Source organism: Pleurodeles waltl, chromosome 3_1 (assembly GCF_031143425.1).
Source record: "Pleurodeles waltl isolate 20211129_DDA chromosome 3_1, aPleWal1.hap1.20221129, whole genome shotgun sequence".
Taxonomy (NCBI): Eukaryota; Metazoa; Chordata; class Amphibia; order Caudata; family Salamandridae; genus Pleurodeles; species Pleurodeles waltl.
In genome coordinates this window covers 1,291,296,922-1,291,321,291 of record NC_090440.1, presented here as the reverse complement: position 1 = coordinate 1,291,321,291, position 24,370 = coordinate 1,291,296,922, and positions in this window count along the sequence as shown.

Below are 24,370 nucleotides of genomic sequence, written 5' to 3'. Positions count from 1 at the left end.
ATGATTTCACAGGCCATCAGGTCCTCACCACTTCTAACATAAAACACATACAACGTTTTTCCTCTACAGTATACTATAATATCGGTTTGTCAGCATTCAATGTTCACCATAATATTGATTTGTAAATTTTCTGTTTACCATATAAATTTTGTTAATGATTAATTTGATTTGATTTCTCCATATTAAAATGTTTCTCAGAAAAAGCCAACGCCATAGCAAAATGAATCCTAGTTTAATGTTTGCATCCAATAAAATAGCAATCGTTTTCAGGAACAAAATGTAGCCAGTTCTCATCTATTTCTTTTTGGGGAGGTACCAGCATTGCCTATCAGTAACCCTCACTTTCCTTCTGAACCTGGATTCAATTGAGAAGTTTTTTTAAATTTGTATTTAGAATTTTTCAATAGAAAGAAAAAACAAACAAAACAATAAGAAGAAACACAGATTGCTACCATTATTTCAAGTTATGGTACAGCCCATGAGGGCAAACATTACATCATCCATGTGAGTACAATCAATCAATCAGGAATATGTAAAGTGCACTACTCACTGGTGAGGGTCTCAAGGCGCTGAGGAGGGGGGGAGGGGAGGTGCTGCTACTGCCTAAACAGCCAGGTCTTGAGAAGTGCCCTGAAGGTAAGGAGGTCTTTGGTCTGGTTCAGGTGGGTGGGAAGAGTGTTCCACGTTTTGGCGGCGAGGTGCAAGAATGATCTACCGCCGATTGTAGTTCTGCAGACGCATGGGATGGTTGCGAGGGCAAGGTCGGCAGAGCAGAGATGCCGGGTCGGGGTGTAGAAGGAGAACCGTCTGTTGAGGTATCCTGGCCGGTATTGTGCAGTGCTTTGTGAGCATTGGTGAGGAGTTTGATGGTGATTCTCTTGTTGACTGGGAGCCAGTGCAGGTTTCTCAGATGGTCTGTGATGTGGCAGTGACGGGGGATGTCCAGGATGAGGCATGCAGAGGCGTACTAGATGTGTTGTAGCTTCTTCTGGAGTTTGGCTGTGGTTCCTGCGTATAGGGCATTGCCGTAGTTCAGTTTGGTGCTTACGAGGGCTTGGGTGACTGTTCTTCTGGTTTCGGTGGGTATCCATTTGTAGATCTTTCGGAGCATGTGGAGGGTGTTGAAGCAGGAGGAGGAGATGGCGTTGACTTGCTGGGTCATGGATAATGAGGAGTCCAAGATGAATCCTAGGTTGCGTGGGTGGTCTGTGGGAGTCGGAGCAGCTCAGAGAGTGGCAGGCCACTAGGAGTCATCCCATGCGGAGGGGGTGGAGCCGAAGATGAGGACTTCCGTCTTGTCGGAATTGAGTTTGAGGCAGCTGCTCTTCATCCATTCAGTAATGGCCTTTCTTCCTTCGTGAAGGTTGGTCTTGGCGGATTCCTTAGTGAGGGAGAGGATCAGCTGGGTGTCGTCGGCGTATGAGATGATGTTGAGGTTTGTGGGATTGGGCGATGTTAGCGAGTGGGGCCATGTAGACGTTGAAGGGTCGGGCTGAGGGATGAACCCTGGGGTACACTGCAGATGATTTTGGTGGCCTCTGAGCAGAATCAGGGGAGGTAGACTCTCTGGGTTCTGCCGGTGAGAAAAGAGGTGACCCAGTCCAGGGCTCTGTCGTGAATTACTCAATTGCTGAGGCGTGAGTGTAGGGTGTGGTGGCAGACGGTTTCGAATGCGGCCGAGAGGTCCAGGAGGATGAGGGCTGCAGTTTCGCCGTTGTCTAGTATGTGTCTGATGTCGTTGCTGGTGGCGATGAGGGCAGTTTTGGTACTGTGTTTGCTGCAGAATACGGATTGGGAAGGGTCCAGGATGCAGTTCTCCTCGAGGAAGCAGGTTAGTTGTCTGTTTACAGCCTTCTTGATGACTTTTGCCAGGTAGGGGTGCAGGGAGATAGGCTGGAAGTTCTTGAAGGTCCTTTGGGTCCGCCTTGGGTTTTTTGAGGAGGGCGTTGAGCTCAGTGTGTTTCCTGCTCTCCGGGAAGGTGCTGGACTTGAAGGAGCTGTTGATGATGATCCATAGTTGGGGGTGCAATGACGGAGCTTGCTTTGTTGAGGATGTGGTGAGGGCAGGGGTCAGATGGAGAGCCAGAGTAGATGGTGTTCATGATTTCGATGGTGTTGTTGTCATTGACGGGGGTCCAGGAGACCAGGAGGTTGGTCGGAGGTGAATATGTGGTGCTGGTGGTTGACAGGGGGTCTGGGTGATGAAGCTGTCATGGATGTCAGCAGTCTTGTGGTGGAGGAAGTGGTGGTGGAAATAGGAGGCTAGGGAGTCGCAGAGGTCTTGGGTTGGCGTTGGGGATAGGGTTGGAGAGTTCCTTCACAACGTTGAAGAGCTCCTTGTGGCTGTGTGCGCTGTTGTTAATTCGGTCTTTGAAGGCAGTTGTCTTGGCAGCTTGGATGAGTCAGTGGTGTCTGCGGATGGCGTTTCTGAAGGCTGTGTGGTTGTCCCGAGTCTTATCTTGGTGCCACTTTCTTTTGAGTCTTCAGCAGGTCTGCTTAGATTCGTGGAGGTCGGCGGTAAACCAGAAGGCCTGTCTGTTGGTGCATCTGTTGGAGGGATTCTTGATTGGGGCGAGAGTATTGGCACAGCTGTCGACCCATTGCCTGAAGTTGCGGGCAGCTGCATCAGTGTTGGTGGTGTTGATGGGTGGGTTCCAGGAGAGGGTCGCGATAAGTTGGTCTTAGGTGACCTTGTCCAACTGCGGTGGTGGATCTGTTGTGGGTGGTGGTGTGTTGTGGGTTTCTTGAAGGAGAAGTGGATGTACCGGTGATCTGTCCAGTTGAGTTCGGTGGTGTGGCTGAAGGAGACATGATTGCTGGCAGAGAAAATAGGGTTGAGTGTGTGTCCTTCGGAGTGGGCCGGTGTTGTGACAAGCTGTTTGAGGCCGAGGTTGGAGTGGTTGTCAAGCAGGGTGGCGGTGTTGTTGTCATTGGTGTTCTCGAGGTGGAAGTTTAAGTCCCAAGGAGTATGTAGTCAGTGGATGCGAGAGTGTGCGTGCTGGTGATGCCGGTGATGGAGTCACTGAACTGCTGTCGGGGCTGTGGGGCCTGTAGACAAGGGTCCCTCAGAGGGTGGTGTTTGGGTCAATGTGGATCTGGAAGTGCAGGTGTTCGGCAGTGCTGAGAGTGTCTTCAGTGCTGGTCGCAATCCTGAGGGTGTTCTTGTGGACGATGGCGATGCCTCCTCCTGGTTTGTTGGAGCGGTCCCTGCAGGTGATCTTGTAGTCGTCCGGGATGGCTATGTCAGGCAATGAGGAAGGGTTCATCCAGGTCTCGTCAGAAAGGCGACGTCTGGGGAGGCTGAGTCGAGTAGATACCATAGCTCTACTGCGTGCTTGTGGACAGAGCGGGTGTTGAGGAGGATACATCTGAGATGGTTGCGTCCTGCCTTGGTGGGTGGGTTGTTGGCGTGGAGACTAGTGAAGTTGCAGTTCCGGCAGGAGAAGGTACGCCGGTGGTATGCGGGGAGGCTTGAAGGCAGGCGGGAGAGCGGCCGGTGTTGAGGGCACGGAGGGTGGCGGCGTCTTAGTGAAGACGTGCGGGTGGCAGTAGGGGGGCAGGTGCCAGAGGTTCAGGCACTGGGTGCGGTCCTTCGATGCACCAGTGGCCGCCATTAAGTGGGGAGGTGGGGGGGAGGAGAGGACAGATGGGAGGCGGGAGCGGGAGCGAAAAACGGCGTGAAAAAGGGGGCAGGCCTCAGGGGCAGCAGCGACAGGGGAGAGAGTGAGGGGGAGAGCAAAAGTGAGAGAGAGAGAGTGGAGTGAGAGAAAAACGAGGAAGAGTGTAGCAGGAAGCAAAAGGAGCACAAAGGGACAGAAGTGAAGCAGAACAGAGAGCAAAGCAGAGAAAAGGAGAGAGGCAGAAGGTAGCCTAGTAGGAAAGCAGAGCTCTCCCACTAGACACCAGGGATGAGGTGCAGGCAGAAGCCTGTGGGTGGAGGAGGGCCTCGAACTCCTGACAGGGGTCAGCAGTTCAGAGGAGCCAGAGAAAGGGCTCTACTTACAAGGTGGAGCCACGGGAGGCAGAGCAGTGCACTGACCAGGCATTACAATATTGCGACCATTTTGGGAGTATGATGTGGCAAATAAAAGGATGTCATCCGGGTTCGTTACCGCATGTACACCACTGTCCTTTAATCCCCACAGTCCTTGCAAGTGGCCACCCCGCAAATGCGTTATGTTGGGTCTGGGTCAGCAAACACTAAATAATTATGCAGGGGCTGCCATATGTTTTTAGGATGTGATGTGGGTGGTTGAAGCTCTGCATATAAATTAAAACATCCAGGTGGTATCACAATAGATAAGACTGTGTAGCCATGCTCCTGCTGTGCACCAGTGTATGGCAAGTTCACGTTTTGCTAGTATCAGGGCTAGTGCTGTATACTGTCTGACAGATTGGGGGTTGTCAGCTACAAAACCCATTAAGTGCAAGCATAGAGCAGGGATCCAGTGTAACTTCTATCATTAAAGATATTTTTCTAAAAATATTCCGCCAGTATTGCGCCAACAGTGGGCATGTCCATGTGATATGTGCAAAATATGCCACGGGTGCCAGACATTTAGGATTTTTTAGTGAGCGTGTGGGTCCAGCTTGGCTTTCGCCGCTGCATTACACATATCCATAGTTGGAATTTGTGATTCTTATGAGAACTTAACTCTTTCTCCAACTTACTACCGGTAAATGTGCACCAAATAAAAAAGCAAATAATTTGTTGTAGGAAAGATGGTTTCCTGTCTAACTTTTTAACAGATAATTGACAACCACATGCAGTACCATTAACTCAGAAGTATGCTTGCTGAGAGATAACGCATCCCTTACCCTGCTTTTACAAAAAAAAAAGAAAATATGCATCAACAGGCAATTTCTTATGTTGCTGTAGAGCAGACTAAAAACACGGAACTCAGGTTCCCCGACTAAATACCACTATAGGAAGGTCCATGGTCAAATATTCAGCAGTTTCCTGAAGGCTGGCTAAGGCACAATTCCTAGTCATCTACAGAAATTACTGTTTAGGATGATCCCAGTTCAATATTTAAGACTAGCATTAAAGACAAAAAGTCATTTTAGACTCGGGACTGCCTTCATCATAAAGCTTTGGATTTAATTGGATGCATCAGCACAAAATTGATACCACGAATGAAAAAAATATATAATTCAAATATATCGTGGTGAGGAAAGAATTTATGGAAGCACACCATTAAATCGGATGTCCGGCTGAATTTAGTAGTTCCCAAATGGAATTTCTTTTTTCTTACTTTATTAACAGTCAAAAACCTAGATGACAAATTTGCCTGTTGGGATTTGTATCATTAGTTCAATTCAGGGAACAAATGAACTTGTGTATTGTTTCAGGAACCCCAGAGTTTACGTTTTCATCCTTGAAAAGTGTCTTCACTTGCTTTAATGGTTCTGGTGATCTGATGAAACGTTGATGTCTGGCGTGGGTTTGCTATTGATTTTAGAACAAATCATTTTATTGTTCTAGTGCAAACCAACATCTATTTGATGACCGTATGAATGAGCAATGGCACCATTGGCGACATCAGAATGTGTGGCTAAGTGTCTGCACAATAAGTAAGATCAAGAAATAATTACGATTTCAACACATGCCTCTATGAAAGGCAAAACAGCCCGGACCTTCACAGTTAAAACTGAGGAAAGTGAAAATCATTGAAATTGTTTAACATGCTAGGCACACTTGAACTGTGTGTGTGCATAGGAGACAATGGGATGGTCAACCTAATCCCAAACTGTAGACACTTCAGGCAGGGGAGGAGTATCTTCAGAATGTGTTTGCGGGAAATGCTAGTGGCATAATATGCATCATGATGGAGTATGCTCTGTGCACACAAGAGGCAGTCAGGTAGTCAATAAAATTAGTATGTGTAGCTACTCATATGTATTGCATACCAATTGACATTGAGCACCAGATTTACAAGAAACTGGTGCAGCACGATGCTGCGCCAGAATCAGCAGCGCTGCGCTGCACCACTTTGAAATGCAGGGCTATGCCGTATTCACAAGAATATGGCACAGCCCTACGTCTCACCCTGTGCTGTCGCTAAATTAAGCTGCCAATGCAGGCATCTTTGCACCATAGTGCAAGGTTGTCTGCATTGAGGCGAGTGATTGTTTATGAGCAGGAAGGTATGCCTTCCTGAACATAAGCAATCATCCATGGCATTTTGCTTATTCTATGTGTGCTGCAGAATGCAGAAAACAAAAAACAAGGGGGAATAAAAGCATTCCTCCTCGTTTTGTCATGCTTACGCCAACCCTGGGGTGTTTTTGGAGATGCCACAGATTTACGATTTCTCGTCAATCTGGGGCAGCATCAAAAGCAATGGATGTTGCGATGGAGCACCCACTGCAACACCTGTTGCATACCCCTATGATGTAGAAAACTACATTGGAGGGGCCCATATTTACAAGGAGAAAAGTGGCATTGCACTTCCCTGTAAATACGGAGCAGTGGTTAGCGCCACCAGTGCGTCGCAAATAGTGACGCTCCGGTGGCGATAGGGTCTTGTAAATCTGGCCCTAAGTTCAATTTTTTTTCTCCGTTTTATCAGATGCATAAAAATACTGTATCATGGTGCTAGCACAGGTGTATTAATAAAAATTATTAACAAGTGTTGATGTATTCTGAATAAGTGATTTGTGCAGAAAAAATAATAATGTAGAAAAATAATGCACGCATTTGAAAATGTGATTTTGAAGAGTGGCCGTCAATGTTCACAAAGTGTACTTAGTAGTAAATTAATAGTGTGAAATGTTGAATATATGTTTGATTAATGTAGTAGACAGGCCTCATGTCAAAGCTGTATTTCTTAAACGTTTAATAAATGGCTGTCCTAGAGAGTTAACTGTGATTTGTATTGTATTGTTTAAACGTGCTCATAATGTAAGTTTCTCATGAGAACCGAATGCTATAAGATGCTGTTCTTGCTAATGTTACATTTTGGGGGTAATGTGTGTGAGACTGACTTTCTCAGGAGAAGAACAATGGAGATACTGACTGGAGTGGAAGCTGCAACAATATTGTTACCTGACAAGCCAGATGATGAGGACATTGTAGGACAACCAATCAATGACATGTGAACTGAGTAATAATAGTAGAATTCACAGATTTGGAGTTTTCGTTTTATTGGACAAAGTGTGATAATGCGATTAACTGACCAATAGGGATTTGGAAAGTAGTTTTACTAGTTTTGATTTAACGACACTGCACTGAGAGAAGACAGATTAATTGCCAATCTTCTTGCTGACCGAAGAGTCACTATTTTCTTTTGTGTCTTGACAAGAGACGTGCTTGACTTTACTGCTTAAAGACTGTGTTTTCTGAACTTTGATGCTGAATCCTGATGCTTTGCTGATCACCTGATGTCCTGAGGACAAAGAAGGACTTTGCTTGCTGATCCACATTGAGGATAAGTATTATGAATTAGACTGTTAATTATTAGGCATATTTCCTTTTCCTTTTTAGGTACCAACTGCACTGTTTTGATAGGGCCATAGTTAGATGTTTTTTGTTGTTTTGCATGAAGCCCAACATGATGATAATAATCTGATGTTAGTTAAGGATCCTCACTAATGAAATTAGGCTAAGTGGGAATAATGCTTGATGAATTTCTCTGCTAAACTTAAATGTATGTAATTACTTTTACACCGTTGACTTTGTTATTATTTTGCACTGTAACCTTAGAATGTGTTGTAGTTCAAGCTTTGATTAGATTATGTTTCTTCCGCCGTTTCAGATAACCAGTATTGTTTCTGTATGTGTTTCCTTTGATTTTGAGATTAATCTACATGACCTTAGCATTGTTAATATAGGGACATAAATATTCTAACTTTTACTAAAGGTCTGGTTATTCATGACTGAAAGTGTGTGGTGATTCCTAACCCTAATGATTATTGATGTTATTGATTATTGCTGAATATTGATACTGTGTATTGGTTATTGATTAGTGATTTACATGTACTCGAGCTAAAGTAAGAACATCTTAACTACGAGTCTAAAGGTTCATCGACCTATTTGCGTCCCCTTGTAAGTTTACTTATTAAGGCCAGACGCGCTAACAGCGATGGTAGCAGACTGATGGTTCGTCTCCTTAAGAGCATATCATAGACGTCCACTACAGAGTAACAGGTGTTATCAGCAATAGGTAATGGTTTGTCTCCTTAAGCGCTTACCTTGGACATCTGGTACAGAGTATCAGGTGTTAACAGTGTTGGTAGAGAGAAGTGATGGTTTGACTCCTTAAGAGCCAGTGATAGATGTCCAGAGATAGTAACAGAGGTGAAGGTTCATTATTATTGAGATTTGGATTTTGTTTTTCAATAATGCTAATTGGAGAGAAAATGAAGTTCCCTTAAGTCCACAAATGACTTTCTCAGAATCCTGCATCCTGCTAATGGTTGTTTGAGTATGTTCTCGGAGCTCTAATGACATTGTGAATGAAGTAGGTTGCGCTTGCAAGGCTTATGCAAATCGCAGGTGAATTGTGAGGTGTGCGATGGTTTAGGGAGTTTGCGTACTCCAAATGAAGTTGGAGAAGGTGTGTGCGTACTCGGCAGTGTGAGAGTAGGGAAGTCATCAAACGTCATATGTGTGTGGCGCTTTGTGCTAAAAAATTGTCCACGTGATTGTTGATGAACGGACCCTGCGTGATCTAAGACTCCTAAGACTATTGAAAAGTGTATGAGACACTTGGTTTTATGTTGTATTCTGTCTGGTTTAGTAGGTTGATTGGGCGTGGTCGACAAGTCAGAGTGTGAGTCAAAGGGAGTGAAAGAAAATTTAGACTGAGATTTGGCGAGTGCTATGTGCACCAGGACAGACCCCTTGATCAGTTGAGAGTAAAATTTGCGGGTCGAATTTTGCTGCCTGCGAATCTGGGAGACCGAGAAAGAAGGAGTAGCTGTGTGTGTGGGAAGAGCCGTCAGTGAAAAATCCGTAAGGTTTCTGAAGCAATTGTGTTACCTTTCCTGTAGTAAACCAGCAGATTTGTTTTTTAGGTTTTTGATTTGAGCTCGCAGTTTTTGCATTAAGTTGTGTGAATCAGAGTTTGAGAGGACAAGCCGCAAGAATTTGTCAGCCACAGTACGTGTGAGTGTGACGTCATTCGAGCTGCGCTGGTATAGGTTGGTTAGTGAGAAAGGTCACACACGGATTGGCAGCCGTCGGTAAAAGGCAATTCATTGAGAAAGTGGGTGAAAGGAATCTTGTGTTTAAAAGTCACCTCCTGATTTATTTTGAATAACAAAAAGGTCAAAAAATTACATTTTTTAAAGCTTTAAAGAGTGCCTTAAGGGGAGATATGTATATTACAGCGAGTGTAGGCGAGGCTACACTGCCAGACGGTACACCAGCTTATAATGCAATGGAAGAGAAGAGTGTCGCTCCCTTTCTTTGGCTAAAGCAATGGTGCAAATTGTCAGAGATGGATGGGAACTTAGCGTTTCCCACAAATGGGCCGTTCAATTTGAGGGTTTGGGAGCATTTAAGGATGGTGCTATATGAGTCGAAGCCCCTTTCCGAGACCAGCACAGTTTGAGGCATTAGCGATTTGGGAGCTAGTAGCCAGACAGCACCAGCAACAGAAATTCGAGAGGAGGATGAGAAAGGCAGAAAAGATGTCAACAGAGGCTAGATGGGGCAGTGCTCAGAGAGTTTGGAGGATGCAGACTTTGCACGGAATTAAGTTGTTCCTGGCAATTACGCAGGACAATAAGAAGGAAGGAAGGAAGGAAAGCTACTAGGAAAACTAACAGACGTCTGTCCAAAGGTAGGAAGGCTAGAAAGTCTTCAACAATGGAGGAGGAATCAGATGATGATGAGTTTATTGCACAGTTATTGAGAAATCGCCCACCACCATATACAGCACATGAGAGTGGTCCAAGCACCAGTGCTGAGCTGACAACCCCGATACATGTTAATGGGACAATGAGCCCGATGCAGGTTAATGCTAGCCGGAAACAGAATGCGATGCAGAGTGGTCTTAATACGCCTACTACTCCTGTAGTGCAAAATCAGATGCATCCGCCACAGGTTCAGATAATTTATCCTGATGTGCCCATTATGGGAACAACTTCGAACTTACTGGTGCCTACGGAACAGGTTTTCCCGGGACCGATGTTGGTTCAGACTGAACCAACTCCACTTTTACTGCCCCAAGTGCAGCCGCAGGTAATGCCAGGATTTACTCCAGTAACAGGGACACAGTCCGATGTGACTCCGATGATGAAGCAGAATATGGGAGTTACTCTCCCACAGAGCGTAAGTGCCAGAACAGCCCCAGATGCTATATCGCTACCTATTACTGTTGGTCCAGCTGTACCCTTATTTGCACAGAAGAAAACAAGTGTAGGTGAACAGGGAGCAATGTCCCAGAGTATGATGAGGGGAGGACATAATGGAAATGCTCAAGTAGTCTCTCCTATGGGACAGACTTTTGGTGGACCAAGATCATTGTTAGACCTTAGTCCATTTGTAACACTTCCAGATACTACGGCAGGGTCAAACGTTAGCCAGAGTTTGAAATTGATGACACCGCACACCCCGAATGTAGCTGCACAGCAGGTGCCACCAGTCCAAGCAAGTAACACTTCTCTGCAAGGATTGACAACTCAGCAGCTGACTGAATGGTTAGACAAACTGAATAGCCCACCGAGTGCACCTAAGGGAGAGGAGTGTTTGAATTATGCTAGGCTAAGCATGGAAGCAGTGAACTCATTAAGGGGAACTATGAGGGTGCACAGGTTAGAATCATACACAGAGGCAGAATTGAGATATTTGTGCCCGAAGATTACAAGAGAAGTGAGCAATATGCATCAGAAACTAGCAGACTTGGCAGAGAAGTACGGCATAGAAATCAAGAAAACGAAGCATTTGAAAAGGAGTTACAGTTTAGATTTTGAGGCTAAAGAGTTTGAACACATGAGATCTGCCGGAATGAAAACACACCTTAAGGAATTGCTTCAAAGTGCCCAGACCTGGACAGCGTTAGACAAATGGGAAGGTAGATGGGTAAAGAAGAGAGACAAAAGAAAAAGGGATTCTTTGGAGCTGACTGTAAATGTGCAGCAGGAGAAAGATCCAGTGAAAATGTTACCAATGAGAGAGATTCCAGGGGGAATTTTGTTCATGTCCCATGGAGCATAAGGGACATTCTATCATTTACAAATGATTATCGTAAATTGAGAGAGAAGCCAGTTGAGTGGTATCAGCAGACAGACAGGTTTGTGAAACTCGCAAAGTGCCTGTGGGAAGACTTGAACACATTACTAGAGATAGTGGTTTCAGCTGATCTGTGGATCAACGTAAGAGGAGTGTAGATTGGCCAACAAGTGAACCAGAGAGAGACAAAAATACAGATGCACCATCTCCTCAGGTAATGAAATATTACTATAAGGTGATTGAATTTTTGAAAATGAGAATTTCACCTCAGAATATTGATTGACAGAGGATTGACCGGACAGCTCAGGAAGCAAAGGAGTCGATACATGCGTATTATGAGAGATTGTTGCAGGCATTCAAGCATTATCGTGGTACAGAAACAATTAAGGCGAAAGACATGTTCCACTTTGTGTTCAGGTTCATGGAAGAATTGAGACCTGAGATTAGCCAGATGATTAAGAGTCATTTGATTTGCTGGCAAGCAAAACTGATTGATGAGGTGTTGCAGTATGCAAAATACTGTGGTGAGAAGACTGAGTTGAAGCAGAAAAAGTTGAAAGAGAAGGCGATGGTGATGCAGATGAAAGCAGCGAAAACAGGAGTGTGAGTGAATTTTCTGCAGTAGTTACCAAAGCAGCAGCAGGGAAAGATGATGTTTCAGCCCCAGATGAGAGGTAGAGGTCATGGAGGAAACATGACTCGTGGTCCAGACATAGGTGCTGTAGGGGTTCAGACTGATGTGCAGGAAATTAAGAAGTTATTGCCATGTCACGTTTGCGGAGCTGTTGACATTGGAAACTGGAATGCCTAATGATGGTGCAGGAAGGTGTTGTTCAGCAGAGTAATGACATCAACTCATTCCAGAACGTGAGAGGACTGAGAGGTCCTAATCCAAATTTTCAGAATAATGTGCATCAAATGCAGGATTTTCAGCCCAGGCAGCAGGTGCAAATGCCACGTGTGCAAATGACACAGTTGTCGCCAATGCAACAGCAGGTTCCCATGGTACAGAGACAGCAAATTCAAATTCCTCAAGCCCCAATGGAACAGCAACAGATGATGCTTTCTCAACAGGTCACAGGTCAGAGGCTTAACCAAAGTAGTAACACAGTGCACCAATTCCTGTTACACAGTGAGAATGGAATAAATGATGACTGGACGAGTGACAGTTCAGATGAGGAGCAGTGTGTGCTTGAAACCTTATTAAAAGTAGATCAAAGAGGACCCTATGTGAAGGGAAAGGTTATGGGTCACAGAATTTCATTCTTGGTTGACATGGGAGATACACACTCTACATTAAGAAGTGCAGAAGTTCCAAATATGCCCCTTTCAGGTAGAACAGTTCAGGTTGTGGGAGTAGCGAACCAGTTTTTGACAAACCTGATTACAGATTCAGTTCAAGTTGAGATTGGCAACTTTCAGGGATTGCAAAAATTCGTAGTCTGCTATTCAAGTCCGGTATCTCTACTGGGAAGAGATTTGCTGTGTAAAACGAAGTGTTCGATAACTTGTTCAAATGAGGGAATTGAGATTCAGATGAATAGTGATGATGAAGATAACCATACCCCAGAGATAGAGGAGGAGACTACAAATGAGAAGTACCCATTGACTGTATTTTTACTGATGTTTAGAATGAAAGAGCTTCATCCTGATTTGCAAGAAACGGTAATGAGGAAGTGTGAGATTTGACAGGAAAAGAAGTAGGTCTGATAAAGGGAGCTGAGCCAGTTAAAGTTACTGTGAAGCCGAATGCAGTTTTCCCTCAACTTCTGCAGTACCACATGCCTCAGGATGTTTTTATGAAGCTTGCCCAGATAATTGCAGACTTTTAAAGCAAGGGGTTCTGAAGGAAGTATTGAGCAGTCCATGTAATTCACGATAATGGGTTTGCAAAAGCCCTGTAGGAAAATTCGAATTGTTCAGGACTCGAGAAAAATACATGAGATTCTGGTCAAGTGTTGTCCCGTGGGGCCAAATCCAACTGTGATAAAGTTTTAGATTCCATGTGATGGTGAGTGGTTCACTGTCATTGATTTGTCACAAGCCTTCTTTTCTGTGCCTCTTCATGAGGATAGCCAATTTCTCTTTTGTTTCAAATTTCTCGATCAAGTTTATTGCTGGTGCAGAATTTCTCAAGGGTATTCAGAGTCACCTTCTATATTCAATCAAATCTTGAAGAAGAATTTGGAATCGCTGGAACTGCCTTTCCTGTCGACTTTGGTGCAGTACATTGATGACTTGCTGATTGCGTCCAAAACAAGGGACGAGTGCAAGTATGATACAATTGCCCTGTTGAACCATTTGGGAAAGAATGCTCGCAAAGTGTCTCCGCTTAAACTGCAATATTGTCAAAAGGTAGTGAAACATTTGGTTCACCAGATTGAGAAGGGCTCAGGAAAGATATCCAGAAAAAAGGATTACAACAATATTGCAGATAAATCCCCCGACCACACAGAGAGATGTCAGGATGTTTTTAGAGATGGTAGGCTATTGTCGCCAATAGATTCCAAATTTGTCAGTCATTTCGAGACCATTGCAGAAGCTGACTCATAAGGAAGTCACTCATTCTATAGTGTTAGACCAGGCTATTGAAAGTGTTCACTGAATTCAGAGAGAGTTTGTGCAAGGCTCCAGCGTTGGGTATGCCTGACTACACGAAATCTTTCACATTGTTTTGTCATGAGCGTGATGCATGTTCTTTGTCTGTCTTGACACATGTTCATGGAGGTGTAAACCACCCAGTAGCATATTTTTCAGGTACTTTGGGCCCCATTGCAGCAGCCTTACCGGGTTGTTTGCGTGCAGTTGCAGCAGTTGGTCCAAGCCTTGTACAGTGTTAAGGCATTGTGATGGGACATCCCCTGACAGTAATGGTCCTTCACTCTATTGAGATTCCACTTACAAGGCCGAAAACTCAATATTTGACTGGAGTAAGGTTGACCAGATATGAAACGAGTATTCTAGGGTCACCAAATGTGTCAATGAAAAGATGTACAGTGATGAACCCGGCAACCAAATGAAAATGTTAAAATTGAAAAGATGGAAGATATTGAGCATGATTGCCTTGAAGTAACTGACTTGTGCATAAAACCAAGACCTGACATTAGAGACACCCGATTGGAAGAAAATGACCATATTATCTTTGTTGATGGTTCTTATCTGAGATACAATGCAGGGACACTGAGAGCAGGCTATGCTGTGTGCACAATTACTGGTATTTTGGAAGCTTCTTGGCTTCGAGGAGTGCATTCTTCCCAAGTAGCAGAACTGGTAGCCCTTACTAGAGCGTGCCATGTTTCTGCTCAGCTGAAAGATACAATCTATATGGATAGCCAGTATGGATTTGGAATAGTCCATGATTTTGGTCAGTTGTGGTCACAGAGAGGTTTCATGGTCTCTTCTGGTTCACCCATGAAAAAAGGTGAAAGAATTAAAGAATTGTTACATGCTATTCAAATGCCTGAATAGATTGCTGTGGTGAAATGCAGTGCACATCTGAAGTCGCAGGACTTTGTGTCATTGGGAAATGGATATGCAGATCAAGATGCAAGGTTTTGCGCATTGAACTGTCTATCATTCAAAGACAAGTGGCAACTATTATTTGAAGAAGATGAAACCTGTCCAAGCTATGCATTGAAAGTAATTGACACCTTGGAGGAACTGAAAATGTTGCAGAATAATGCTGACGGGGAGGAAAAACATTCATGGAGCAAGATGAAATGTGTGCAAAGACAAGATGAATTGTGGGTTTCAGAAGAGGGTTAATTGGTTTTGCCAAATAGCCTATTGTTGCAAATGGTGAGGTATTATCATGGTCAAGCACATATTGGAAGGAATGCAATGATTCGATTGTTTAAACATTTTGGTTTAAACCAAAGTTTAGACAAGTTGCTGAAGCAGTTTGCCATCGTTGTGTCATTTGCCAGCAACTAAATGCGGGAAAAGGGATAGTGGTTAATTTTAGCCACATTGGAAAAGCGGGAGGTCCATTCAGCAGAATACAGATGGATTTTATTTAGGCGCTTGTGAGTGGAGGTTTGAGATATGTGTTGGTGATTGTTTGCATCTTTAGTCACTTGATTGAAGAGTACCCTACACGAAGAAATGACAGTCTCACAGTAGCAAAACTACTGCTTAGGGAACTGATACCGCATTTCGGGTTTCCGATCTCTTTAGAATCAGATAGGGCAAGTCACTTCAACAATGAAGTAATTAAATTACTGAGTGTAGCATTGAACATTGAGCAAAAGTTGCATTGTAGTTACCACCCTGAAGCATCAGGACTAGTGGAACAGATGAATGGTACCTTAAAGTCAAGAGTTGCAAAGATGTGTGGGTCCACGAATTTGAAATGGCCTGACATATTGGCTTTAGTGCTGATGTCAATGAGAAACACCCCGACAGGAAGACAGGATTGTCTCCGCATGAAATCCTTATGGGCCAAGCGATAAGGTTGCCAGCTGTGCCTGCAAATGCACTTGTCAAAATTACACATGATATGGTGTTGGACTACTGCAAAGGTCTGGCTGATGTGGTTCGCTCTTTTTCTCAGCAGGTGGAAGCCACCACACTGCCACCGATCCATGACCCAGGGCACAATCTGAGAGCTGGAGACTGGGTTGTGGTCCGGAAAACGTGAGGAAAACGTGTTTATAACCTCGTTCGAAGGGACTGTATCAGTAAGGTGGCATGTCCACTGGATCATGAGGAAGAAGAGTTGTTGAGAGTACCAACATCAGCAAAACAAGACTCAGGGCTGGGAGGAGAACAAAAGGGGCCCTGAGATCGGATCTGAGCCCGTTGAGGATGGTTCAGTCACTCCTGTGGGAGACGAAGGAGAAGACCTCCAGGAGGGTGACGGAGAGCCTATCTTAAATGAGGCAGCAGGAGAGCCTAGTCAGAGGAGGCTTTCCCAGAAGCAGATGATTTTGAGAGACAAACAGAGCAATTGCCAGACCCAGAGGGGAAAGGAGTTGAGGTGGATCAAAACCATTGTGATCTGACTCCTCCTGAACCTATTGCAGGTCCGTCAAGAGAAAACACTGCAGAACAAGGAGAAGGTTCAAATTTGACTCTGAAGAGAACACTGACAAAAGGTCCACTGAAAAGAGATAAGTGGCCATAATTGCAAGTAGAAAGAGGAAAAGAAGTAGTTGTTGAGACAACAATTGAGGAAGAAATAGATACAACAAGGAGAGAAGATCTAAGTGAAGGAGAATTGAATGGTGATCGAAAGTTGAAAAGAAAGAGAATAGCAAGTCGAAGATACGCAGGTCCTGAATGGGCGTATGCAACTACAAGTAAATGGCAGCAAGAGTTTTTGTCTTTTTTTTTTTTATAGAGATATTCCAGGTCAGTATTTTGGCACTTGAAGGAAAGCTTATGAACTGAACTGTTGAAATAATCTGAGAGAAAATATTTGAGAAAGGAGACTGTTGAAAGTAACTGGAAGAGACATTGATAACCTGATTTGACTTTTGAAACCTGATTTTGACTAGCTGCTTACCGATTTTGACGAAGGATCCTGGAATTGAGACTGAAAGCTGTAAATCAGTGCTGAAAGAAAGGTTGTCTATTTTTGATTTTTGTTGCAAGTTTTTCTAAATTGTCTTCTGCTTTCTGATTCTTTACAGATCATGAGTAACATTAATCAACAGGGTAGAGATACTAGTCGCTGTAAATATATGAGTATTGCTTTGGAGATTATGTGTGGGATATTGTTTGTGGTGTTGATTGTGGGTATGTCTGTTCTTGATAAGAGTGAAACCAACTATACTTCTGCTTTTGATACAACTACTGCACTAACGGCAATAGAGAAGTTTAGGTTAGATGAGAAATATTTGCATGGGGATACTAATGTGCAAGGAGAACTTTCTTATAATGTCTTCTTTCGTTTATTGAGTGAGTATGTTCAGACAATGGATGTGAGGAATTGTTATGTGTGTATGCAGATTCCTTCATCAGTTGAGGAAGGAGTTACCTACCATAGTTTGCCATTAATGTATGAAATACGTTGCAGCCTGCCACTAACAAGATTTTATAACCAGGAGTACATACAGTACTTTTACTCAAATTATGAGATGGTGTTTTTGTTTGTTCCTATAAGTAGGTTTTGGAGTGGAGTAGCTAAGGATAATGACATAGTAATAGTTCGAGGTTTGTTTGAACCTACATTGACGTTTGGCACAGCTTATGCGCATAGAAATAATCTGACATGCTTGCTTACACTTTTAGAGGAAAGCTCCTTAAATCACGCAGATGACAGGAGAAAGGCATTAAGGAGAAGTTAGAAAAAGGTTTAAAGAAAAGGACTTTCAGGAATGATTATGCTTATAGTGCAATTAAAACGCAGGGGAAATTAGGTTTAGATGCGCTACATGTAGGGAAACTTTGCATATATAGGCCTAAATCACGCACTGATACTTTATTTGTAGGAATGAGTGAATGCAAGCATGTGTTTTTGTTTCAGAGTAAATGGACATTTATGATGAATGGACAGGACCCAGCGATTCCCAAAATTTATTATATTTGTGGTCTTAATGCTTATTACCGTCTTCCAAGGGGATGGTATGGTACAGGTTATTTGTGGATAGGTTTCCCAAAGAGTTTTTATCAAATGGATGATTTGAAGAAGTTTCCGAAAGTGACCTCTTCTGGTATAGTGGGAGACATATTTGGAGCAGTGATTCCTTCAGTGGGAGTCATTCTGAATTCGATAAAGATTCGAAAGTTGTCTATCACTGTGGATAACATGCTGACAAACTTTTCAGGGGCCATACTCCTGATAGAAACTGAGATAGAGCAATGGCTCTTCAAAATCGTCTTGCTTTAGACATTCTTTTAGTGAAGGAGGGGGGGTGTAGAATTATTTTTCTAGGCATTGTTGTTCGTATATTCCTGATAATAGTAAGGAAATTAGAGGCTTAATTATTATTCTGACTAATGAAAGTGCTAATTTGAAAGAATTGAAAGAACCAGGTGTTTGGGAAAAGATTGGCAAGTGTTTTACTTCAGTGGGAAATTGGTTCATTAACATTTGGAATGGGATCCTAGTGAAAATATTGCAGGGAATATTAATTATTGTGGTTTGTCTAATTGGAATATGGGGAGTGTGTAAATTATGCAAAAGAATTAAATTGAATAGGTCAACGAATAATCAGAAGAGGGAAGAAAAGAAAAGGGAAAAATTGTACAGATAAAATTCAAAAGGAAAACAAAAGTATGAAGGGACTGAATTGACAGAATTTTAGCTGATGCGTAAATTTGTGTGTGGTTAATTAGTGTAATGACGCATTTAGTCATCAGAGGAGGGATTGTTAGCGCAGTTGTATTAATAAAAATTATTAACAAGTGTTCATGTATTCTGAATAAGTGATTTGTGTAGAAAAAATAATAATGTAGAAAAATAATGCACGCATTTGAAAATGTGATTACGTAGAGTGGCCGCTAGTGTTCACAAAGTGTACTTACTAGTATATTAATAGTGTGAAATGTTGAATATATGTTTGACTAATGTAGTAATATGTCATATTAAAGGGTATGTATTATGCTTTAGTTTTATTAATTGTAGGCCTTAACTTAGCGAGTGTCTTGGCCTATTTGCCAGGCCTCATGTCAAAGCTGTATTTCTTAATGCTTAATAAATGGCTGTCCTAGAGAGTTAACTGTGATTTGTATTGTATTGTTTAAACGTGCTCATAACGTAAGTTTCTCATGAGGACCGAATGCTAGAAGATGCTGCTCTTGCTAATGTTACATTTTGTGTGTAATGTGTGTGGGACTGACTTTCCCAGGAGAAGAACAATGGAGATACTGACTGGAGTGGAAGCTAAAACAATATTCTTACCTGACAAGCCGGATGATGAAAACATTGTAGGACAACCAATCAATGACATGTGAACAGAGTTATAGTAGATTTCATAGATTTGGAGTTTTAGTTTTATTGGACAAAGTGTGAACATGCAATTAACTGACCAATAGGGATTTTTGAAGTAGTTTTACTAGTTTTGATTTAATGACACTGCACTGAGAGAAGACAGATTAATTGTCCATCTTCCTGCTGGCCGATGGGTTACTATTTTCTTTTGTGTCTTGACAAGAGATGTGCTTGATTTTACTGCTTAAAGATTTTGCTTTTCTGAACTTTGATGCTGAATCCTGATGCCCTGCTGATCAACTGATGTCCTGAGGACAAAGACTGACTTTGCTTGCTGATCCATATTGAGGATAGGTATTATGAATTAGACTGTTGATTATGATGCATATTTGCTTTTCCTTTCTAGGTAACAACTGCACTGTTTTGATAGAGCCATAGTTAGATGTTTTTCCAAATTTGTGTTACTAAATTGTTTTGCATGAAGCCCAACATGCTGATGCTAATCTGATGTTAGTTAAGGATCCTCACTAATAAAATTAGGCTAAGTGGGAATAACGCTTGATGAATTTCTCTGCTAAACTTAAATGTGTGTAATACTTTGACACAGTTGACTTTGTTATTGTTTTGCACTGTAACCTTAGAATGTGTTGTAGTTTAAGCTTTGATTAGGTTACGTTTCATCCGCTGTTTCGGACAGCCAGTATTGTTTCTGTATGTGTTTCATTTGATTTTGAGATTAATCTACTTGACCTTAGCATTGTTAATAAACGGAAAGAAATATTCAAACTTTTACTAAAGGTGTGGTTATTCATGACTGAAAGGTCATGGTGTGTGACTATTACTGACTCTAATGAATATTGATGTTATTGATTATTGCTGATTATTCATGTTGTGTATTGATTATTGATTAGTGATTTGCATGTACTAGAGCTATGGTAAGAACATCTTAACTGCGAGTCAATAGGTTCATCGACCTATTCGCATCCCCTTGCAAGTTTACTTTTTAAGGCCAGATGTGCTAACCATGGTGGAACAGGTAAATCTATCCCCAATTTTACATTCGGTAAGCTATGAGTAGCATTTCATTGTAGAGACAATCAACATGTAAAGCTTCCCTGAAAACTACAAATTAACAAAAGCATTCAGTAGGAACTTTGGTAATCTACACATGGTGTAGGAAGATGGGATCATGGAGAGGACACTGCACCAATTATGGGGAATTCTAATGATTAATTAGTGTGCACAGACTTCAGATCAGTACAAGATATTCATAGAGGGTATTGTCTAACCTAATCAGGCAGGAGGGTAAAAGGACAGTCTGCTGAGACTGCTCCCAACACCAGCATATGGAAGCCAGTCCGAATAGGTGAAAACACTACCTTAAATATGCCTCATATGGCTCTTAAAATGAAGTTGTGGTGTCTTTTGGATATTCCGTTTTCTGACTATACTACAGTGGATTAAATCAGGTTCCCCATTAGAGCCGCTTCCATTCACCAAGCTCTGCCGCCTGGACCTTGATCTGCTACAATTAGTGTTAAATCTGACCAGTTGGTAGGGTAAAGGTTAGGCTTTTGTAAAAGCGGTAGGACCATTGCGTGTTTCCACGTCTGTGGAACATAACCCTCCTGTGGTGAAGAATTCAGATTTTAGACTAATTTCTATGCTACCCATTTCCTCCGAAGAGAAACATAAGAATTTGCGGCTCACTACCCTTGTGGAAGCCCAAAATCTTCTAATCCCCTCACAATAGGGCTTCGGGGCTGGGCAAAGCACTTTATCCACCCTCCTAGGAGTAGCCGAACATCTAAGACAACTCCTGGATAAGGGCGATTTTGTTAGATTTTAGCTCAGCCTCTGATTCTGTGTCCCATTTCTTTCTGGTGGAAAGATTGGAGACATTGGGTCTCAAGGGAACAGCTGTAGCCTGGATGACCTCATTTCTGAAAAACGTATGTTCCAGATTTTTTTGGAAGGCTCTAGGTCAGAGCCATGTGGTCTGACATCTGAAGTTCCCCATGGCTCGGCCCTAAGCCCGATGTTGTTCAATATCTATGGAAGGCCTTTGGTGAATGTGGTGAAAAACTATGCCTTAACCCTATTTTCTTACGCAGATGACACACAAATTATTTCCCTTTGTCATCTGCAAGGGTCACAATCCTGGGGACCTCAATTTGGTTCCCCACTTGGATAAACATCAATTCACTCAAACTCACTGGTGCCAAGACCAAGACAATAATCTTGGTCAAGAATCCTCAGCTCTGGGACCCACAATATTGGCCGTAGTCCCTAGGGGCCCTACCTGAACTGTCCATGGGGTAAAGATCCTTGGCTTCTGTTTGAATGAGAGTCTTTCTGTGAAACCTCAGATGGTTAAAGTGACCTCTACCTGCTTTGCAGTGCTGAAGGGGGTTAAAAAAGTAATTTGGATGATTCCTCAGTCAGCCCAACAGACAGTGATCCAGGCTTTGATACTTTCAAGAATAGATCATGGCAATATTTTGTACTTAGGAATAGAAAAGGCATCCATCCAATGCCTACAGGTAGTACAGAACTCTGCTGGCAGACTTTTGTATTGCCTTCCGAAACATGCCTCCTTTTCAAACTCCTCTGCAAGCTTTATTTGGTCACTGTGGAAAAGTGAATACACTTTAAACCCTTGTACTTTATGCACAAGGTTAGATCTGGCAAAGGCCCACGATATATCCAAGAGTTGGTGGTGCCTTATCAGCCCACGTGCTCTTTGGGATTACTTAACCAGACCCTGTATACTGTGCACAGAATCCGAATGGCTCATATGGGAGGCCATTCCTTAGCATACCTGGGCCCGTCTGGAATTCATGAGGAGCTGCACCTCACTATCCCTGTTTCGTAAGAAACTGAAGACCTGGATGTTTTAATCTAACAGTCTGGTATGCCCCACATTTGCTAAGTGCCGGGAAGCCCTTTTCAGGTAGTTGGATGCTTTATAAGAAAGAATAATAATAATAATAATAACAATAATAATAGTAATAATAATTAAAATAATCATACAGGTAGGCAAATGTAAATATAAAATTATAAAAGATGTGCACCATCAATGCACATCATATCATAGCATTAAACAGTTTGTCTATAACACCCCTAGGGTTTACCTGTGTGTGGTCCTCTGATCAAACTGGGCCCTTTTCAACCCAGCTCCAGCCCCTTTAGGCTCCTACCTTGCTCCTCTCCCAGCCACTCTCTCTCAATCTTGCTTACTGTCTCCCTGTCACTGTCTCTCTCTCCTGCTCTGTTCTGTGTCATTTATCTATTTGTGACCTCTTGCTTTGTACCTGTTTTACATGTTTTTTTTCAATCTGTTTGTGTGCCATATATCTGCTGTGACCTTTTGCTCTGTTCCTCTTTTGATCATCATTTCAATCTGTATATAGGCCATACATCTGTTGTAATGTTTGCTTTGTTCCGCTTTTGCCCGATGTTTGATCAGTTGTGTGCCATACACCTATTGTGACCTATGTTTTGTGGCTCTTTAGACCATTTTATTGCTTTGTTTTGTGCCATATCTCTGTTTTTTAGCCTTTAATTTGTGTCTCCTGCTCCCTTTTCACTCCATTTGTGCTTCTCTGCCTAATTGTCATCTTTGTGTCAGTTCTCCTTGGCCGTACCCTTCATTTTTCAACACTTTTCCTCCCACAGCTCCGTTTACTTTCTCCCGCTCTCCCACTTCCTTCTCGCTTCCTGCTTCCAGTACCCACTAAGTCTCACCCTCCACCTCAAGCGCGCATCTCCAATCCCAAGACCTACTTAATTGCGGCAGCAGCATGGATGCTCAGCAGGCCTGCAAGCATACGCCATAGGTAAGACTGTCTGTGCCAGTCCATGCCCTGACTGTGCCCAGCACCAGGAACTTTGATACTCTGCTACCAACTGCTACCAACTGCTACACTGCAGCACGTTTCCACCCTCTCAACCCCAGCCACCACACTATTACCACACCACACCACACAACATGAAGGGAGCATTTACATGCACCTCCTGCAAGTTCTTATGCACTCTCCAATACCTTACACCCATCACATCAGCAGCACCCAGCTTCCCACTCGCTTAAACTCACACAAACCAACCACTCACTCACACTCAGACAGACCAACCACCACCCATGCAACACCCCACACTTGCATGCGTACTCCTCAACACCCACTAGCTCACCATATATGCCATGGAAATATGGGACTTTCTGCACAACCATCCTCTGGACCTGTTCGTTCTCTTGGAAACATGGCTAAACACATCACTACAGCTATCCCCACCAGGATGTCTGTAGTGATCCCCACAGGTCTTAGAAAAACAAATCTACTGGCACCTCACCAACCACTTTAGCCCCCACCAGCTTGATGCCACACAGGTAGGATTCAGGCTCAACCACAATACATAAACAGAACTCATCGCTGCCAGAGATGACATCAGTCTGTTCCTTGAAAAAGGAGACATGGCCGTCCTTATTCTGCAACATTTGACACAGTCTCATACCTCATCACCATGCACAAGATTGACATCTAATGACCCGATCTCCGCTGAATCTGTTCATTATTAACAAGTAGAAGGCAAGCACTGTACTGCTCAGAAGCTCACAAACATTTGCGGAGAGCCTCAAAGTTCAGCCCTCAGCCCCACTTTCCTCAATGCACACATGATCCCTCGGGCAAATGTCATCAACATACTCAACATCAACATCCTCCCCTACCCTGATGAGATGCAACTCATACTCTCCCACTTGGACAAGACCCTCAAAACAGGAAACTATTTTACTGCCCGCATGACCAAAGTCCCTAACTTGAAGAAAAACAAATGTCTCGAGCTGAACACTGACAGAATAAATGTAGTGCTCTTCGACGAGAACACCTTTTCATGGGTCTCCAACTGGTGGCCGGCCAAACTCAAAAACACACCCATCACCAAAACCAGGAACTTCGGAATCATCAGCAGCAGCATACTGAACTTTACTACACAAGTCAGTATCATCAGTGCATCCTGCTTCCACGCCCAGAAAATGCTGAGGAAGATCTTCAAATAGCTCCCAAGCAATACCAGAAAACTGTCACTCAACCCCTAGTTACCAGAAGGTAGAACTACGAAAACAACCTCTATGCCAGGATCATCAAGCAATTTATCAAAAGACTACAAACCATTTAGAACTCTGCAGCCAGACTCATTCGCAACCTCCCACACAGAATTCGCATCACAACACACTGCAGGGAGCTCCAGTGGCTCACCACACAAGTGCACACATTTCAAATTCCTCAACATGAACACTCAAGGTGCTAAACAGCTTA